The 5798-nt window shown below is 45.4% G+C and overlaps 1 long non-coding RNA gene across 1 annotated transcript in view; it reads left to right on the top strand.

Moving 5' to 3' along the window:
- LOC122547710 overlaps window positions 1-3079 on the top strand; it is a 19138-nt gene extending 16059 nt beyond the window's left edge. Inside the window, exon 3 of the long non-coding RNA XR_006311071.1 lies at window positions 2552-3079. This is a non-coding gene — a long non-coding RNA (uncharacterized LOC122547710). The remainder of the gene's footprint in view (window positions 1-2551) is intronic.
- The last annotated feature ends 2719 nt before the right edge of the window (window positions 3080-5798 follow it).

Raw genomic sequence — 5798 nt, 5'->3', positions numbered from 1 at the left:
AATTGTACCAGTCTCTTCTCATAAGACTAAACTTTCATCTGGGTAATCAATTCAGTGGTCTCCTTTGAACTCCCTCCAATTCAACTACATCCCTCCTCAAGTAAAGGGACCAAAACTGTCTGCAGTACTCCGGATGTGGAAACCCCAATCCCTTGTACAGTTGCAGTAACAATTACCTACTTCCATACTCCATTCCTTTAGCAATAAATGTCTTCCTTGTGACCTGCTATAGCCTTTACACTGACATTTTGAACTTTCTCTCCTATTCAGATGATAAGTTCCCTTTTTCAATTCTTCCAACTGCAATGGATAACCTCATCATTAATGGGACTGACCAACCCTCAGTTCACTGTCTAACGGAAATTGTGAGTGTGTCGTCAATTTGAACTGTTGTGCTTTAGATTTGCAAACGAGTCAGACACAACAGTTCATTTGCTCCAATTTGTTTAACAAATATAAAATTGCTGGGTTTGCATCCCAGAGTGATTTACAGCCCATTCAGACAGTGTTTGAATGCTGTTTGAAGTTGCTAACCACCTCACTTAACTACCTGTGCCACCGGGAACTGCTCAAAGAATCAGCTGGACAAAATAAGAGAGAAAGAACATTGGAAAGTTTTACTGCAAATATTCAGCTTCTCCTGCGACCAAATGAATCTGGATTCTTTGACTGATGCACAAACAATTATTCCAATTTTAATCTTTAGTTTATATCTGTGCTGACCATTCCTCTGAACACTGTGCTGACCATTCCTCTGAATACTTTGTATGTCTCCCCAAGTAATTTCGTCTGCCACTTGTTCAGCCTGCCCACATCCTCATAAAGCACGTTCCCAAATAGTGCTTTATTTCTTTTTTAATTCACTTGTGGGATGTGAAAATCACTGGCTAGGCTGAGAATTTATTATCCATCCCTAGTTGGCCCCTGGAGAAGGAGGTAATGAGTTGCCTTCTTGAACCACTGCAGTCCTTGTGCTGTAAGTTGACCCACGATACCATTAAAGGGGGAACTACAGGATTTTGACCCAGTGACACTAAATGAATGGCTGATATATTTCCAAGTTGGGATGGTGAGTGGCTCAAAGGGAAACTTGCAGGAGGTGGTATTCTCATGTTTCTGCTGTGCTTGTCCTTCTAGATGGACATGTTGTGGGTTTGGAAGGTTCATCCTGAGGATCTTTGGTGAATTTCTGCAGGGCATCTCGTGGCTGCTACTGAGCACGGGTGGTGGATGGAGTGGATGTGGTGCCAATCAAGCAGGGGCTGCATTGTCTCTGGACGGTGTTCAGCTTCTCAAGTGTGGTCTACAATGTGCACTGCAGAGATGACTGCGCAGTGTGTGTGTGCACGTGAAAGTATGTGTAAGTGTCAATGAGAATGTGTGTGTGTCTCTCTCTCTCTCACACAGACATGTACACTTTCATATTCTCACTCAAACACACTCACACACATACTCTCTCATACGCACACCCTCATACACTATGCGAGCAACGTCAGTTTGAAACCTATGTAGAGTGCCAACTGGAGAACAATTGCCGGGGTTACCTGCTCACCTTGTTTCCAATCCCGGAGTTTAATGGGAAGCAATGTGAGGACAGAAAGTATCAGAAACAGTGGGACAATGAGTACTGCCATCTCAGTGCTATGTGTCTGTGCTGGTTTCAGAGAATGATTTCCTGTCAATAACATCATCCCTACAGCAAACACCAACCCCAGTGTTCCCTGTCGCCTGACTCCCTACCAACACTCGTTCGTTTGGAAGGAAACCTTTGTGTCTGTAAAATTCCCTCCAAACCCTCACCATTGCATTAACATCATTGTTTCTGTGCAGCCTGCCTCATTAACAATATCCCAACAATCCAACCCAAACTATTCATCACAGAGAAACATCGAAAATATCATCAGGAAGAGGCCATTCGGCCCTTCTAGTCTGCTCCGCCCATTCAAAGGGATCATGGCTGATCACCCAACACAGTCCCTTGTCTCCCCACACTCTCCCTTTAGCCCCAAAGAACTCAATCCAACTCCTTACTGAACAACATTCAGTATTCTGGCCCTGACTGCTTTCTGTGACAGAGAATTCCACAGGCTCCCCACTCTCTGGGTAAAGACATTTCTCCCCATCTCAGTCCCACTCCATTTCCTTTTGACTGTGACCCCCTGGTTCTGGACTCTGTCCAGTCACTGGGAACACCCTCCCCAAGTTTATTCTGTTTCGTCCTTGTTCAAATTTATAGGTTTCTGTTCCCTTAATTCTTCTAAACTCCAGTGAGTGTCACCCTAATCATTCCAGTCTCTCTCCATCTGTCAGTCCTGCCATCCCAGGAATCATTCTGGGAAACCGTCGCTGCACTCCCTCCATAGGCACAATATCCTTCCTCAAATAAGGAGGCCCCAAACTGCTCACACAATTCCCCAGGGTGTGGTCTCACCGTGTCCAATTGTAGCGAGACATGCCTTCACTTGGACTTGAATCCTCTTGCTATGAAGGCCTCCCTTATCTGAGAAAGGATAATTCTCTCTCTCTCTCTCTCTCCCTCCCCACCCCACAGATGCTGCCGACCTGCTGAGTTTCTGAAGCAATTTTTAGTTTTCATGTCAAGACTTCAGCTGGATTCCAGTGAAGAACGTGCACAGATCAAAGATGAAGAATGAATTACCTGACTCTGTGAGGTTGATGGAATTCCTGGTCACATTAAATATCGTTCCAACCCCTGTTGATCACGACGCACTGGTATCTGCCTTGGTGCTGGGACTGGAAGGACCCAATGGCCAGCTCTCTCCTGTCCAAGCTAAAGTTGTAATTCCTGCTGGCATTGTTTAAGGCTTACCTTTGAAAGTACCACTGACAGCACGGTCCTGTACCTCGACACAATACACACTCTCGAACAAGACGATTCCCAATTGGAACCTCCATTTTATTGACACTGGGGGTGAAGAACACCCCAGCAACAGGAACTGGAACAAAACAAAACAAAGAGGAAATAAAAGATTGGATGTTGAAATTGTCTTTCTTTTCCACAGATGTTAACTTCTATAACAGGATAATAACTGACAGAAAGGAGAAATAAAACAACGGAGATTTCACATCATTGCAAAGTTTCCATCTGTTGTAAAATCTACACTTCGAAAGATTTGTGTTAGCTATGAATGGTCAAATGGTACATCATCCAACCATTGCCCTCCCGATGTTCAATGGTATTACCAATGCAGTCCCCAACCCCTGCAGTGTCAAACCTTGGTGGTTACCGTCACTGTTCCCACCCCCCCGCAGTATCAACATCTGGGGGTTACTGTCACTGTCTCCACCCACACCGTCAACATCCTGAGGATTACTATAACAGTCCACCCCACCACACTGTCAACATCCTGGGGGTTGCCATCACTGTCCCCATCCCGCACCCCACTTTGATAATCATCCATGCCAGTCAAAAGCAACCACCTCTTTGTTTTCTAATACCATACTCCCAGTCGTAAGGTCACAGAACAGAAATAGGCCCTTCAGCCCAACACATCTATGCTGACCAGGTCTCCAAACGGAACTAGTCCATTTGCTTGTGTTTGGTCCATATCTGTCAAAACCTTTCCTATCCATGTATCTTTCCAAATGTCTCTGAAAGGTTATTACTGTACCCACTTCTACCACTTCCTCTTGCAGCTCATTCCAAATATGCACCACCCTCTATGTGAAAAAGTTAACCCTCAGGTCACTTTTAAATCTTTCCCCTCTCACCCTAAACCACTGCCCTCTAGTTTTGGACTCCCTGCCCTGGGGAAAAAGACCTTGGCTACTCATCTTATCCAAGCACCTATTTCTGCAACAATATACATATGAAACATGAAGGATCACTTAATCTGACTCTAGCCTTGGATTGGAAGTGCACATCTAAATCGTTCTTCGATGTGATGAGGATTTCTGCCTCTCCCACCCTTACAAGAAGGGAGTTCCAGATTCCCTACCACCCTATGAGTGAAAATGTTTTCCCTCACATCCCCCTCTGAACCTCCTGCCTCTTACCTTAAATCTCTGCCCCTCCCCCAGCAAGGAGGTGGAGGAGGTTTCTTCCTGCCTACACCCCTCATCATTTTATCCATCTCAATCAAGTCTCCACACTCAATCTGCTCTGCTCTAAAGGAAAAGAACCCCAGTCTGTCCAATCTCTCTCCATCACTGAGACTCTCCAGCCCCCAAGGCAACATCCTGGTAAATCTCCATCCGCATGCTCCCCCAGTGCCAACAAATTGCTCTGATAATGTCAATTTGTATAGGGGTGCTTAAAAACTCACTGAAATGACGATACATTTGCTGTTCAGGAGAGACTCTGTCTGCTGGTTAGAAACAGCACAATGCTAACTGCCCTCTTGACTTTTGCTGATGGTGATGATTGTGTGTACGGTTCTGTAGTAGTTGGAGTATTCCCACTAAATCTCTTCACCGTCCTTACAGAAAATATATTCAATTGGGGTCAAACAGAGTAGTTTAATGCGGTGCTGTCTCCCTCCATTACCTCATTTCCAGAGCGGGCAGTCAGCTCTAGGACTGACACAGGGATGCCTGTGATTAAAGCAAACTGTTAGGCACTTTTCTAAGGCAGGAGTCGTTGTGTTCAGCAACAAACAGTACTCTCACCATACAGTCTGAGAGAGTTACAGAGTCACTGAGAGTCAGAGAGAGACAGAGGGTCACAGAGAGGCAGGGAGAAACAGAGAGAGACACAGAGTTTTAAAGAAACACAGTCAGAGTCAGAAAGAGGCACAAAATCACGGTGTCATCGAGATTAATCGACAGAGTTAAAGCAAGTCATAGACAGTCAAACAGAGAGAGATAGAGACCTCGCGGTTTGTACAAGGTGCCTCACTGGGAGGGGGAATCTCTCCTGTCCCCCTCCACCCCCCAATAACCACCATCCTGACCCTCGGGAACGGGACATGTTGACACAGTCCGCTCTCCCTCGGCGCTTTTCCTTCCCGCGTGGCCCCGGCGCCATTTTAGTTCCGGCCCCCGCGCGAGATGGCGGTTAACGGCCGCCTCGTGCCCCAAGTGACCGTTAGCAGCTGCTTCAGGGTGTGAGAATCAGAACTCACTTATAAATCAGCCGGAGACAAAGCCATGGAAACGAGGTAAATCTATTACAAACTTGCAAGTTTGGATACTTCGATGGTCCGAAAGAAGTGCGAGTGTAACAGAGCATGTAATCTTTCTTTGTCTGGTTTGTGAGTTGCTGAATCACACCTCTGTTGTTTTTCAATTTCCTTATCTTAGTACCAGACCGTCCTTGGATGTCTGCATCCCTGTACTTGTTATTACCGCTTGTTCCGTTACTATAAGCTTTATTGTGAAAACGCCATTACTACTTCTTTTGTGGTCAGCTACAACACTCTATAGTTATTCCCTAGCTGTTAGAAACGAAAATCGCTTCTCAATAATCGCTCTAGACAAATTCAGGAAAACAAAGTTTATTAGCAAGTCTGCAGAGTTGGGCACCCTTCTGAGAAAAAGGGCACCCCGAGGCTAACAAAGTTTCTCATTAAATACAGCACAAGTCCCTCCCCTCTTTGGCTCCAAAGAGTCACGAGGTTCACATTCTAAACCGTCAGTATTTTTCCATTCTGCACCCTTATCACAAAGTCTGCAGCAGATGTCTCCCGAGTTATTTTTCTACCCTGTAGTCTTATCAGTCAAGGACTTATTCTTCTCTGTCAGAGTTAGTGGTCTTATCAATCAAGGACTTGTTTTTCTACTCTGTAGCAGCAGATGTCTCGTCCTTTATTATAGAGAAGCATGTTTTACCCTACCCC

The sequence above is a fragment of the Chiloscyllium plagiosum genome, unplaced genomic scaffold, assembly GCF_004010195.1.
Source record: "Chiloscyllium plagiosum isolate BGI_BamShark_2017 unplaced genomic scaffold, ASM401019v2 scaf_9208, whole genome shotgun sequence".
NCBI lineage: Eukaryota > Metazoa > Chordata > Chondrichthyes > Orectolobiformes > Hemiscylliidae > Chiloscyllium > Chiloscyllium plagiosum.
Note: the sequence above shows the minus strand (reverse complement) of the source record. Positions and strands in the feature narration are given on the sequence as shown.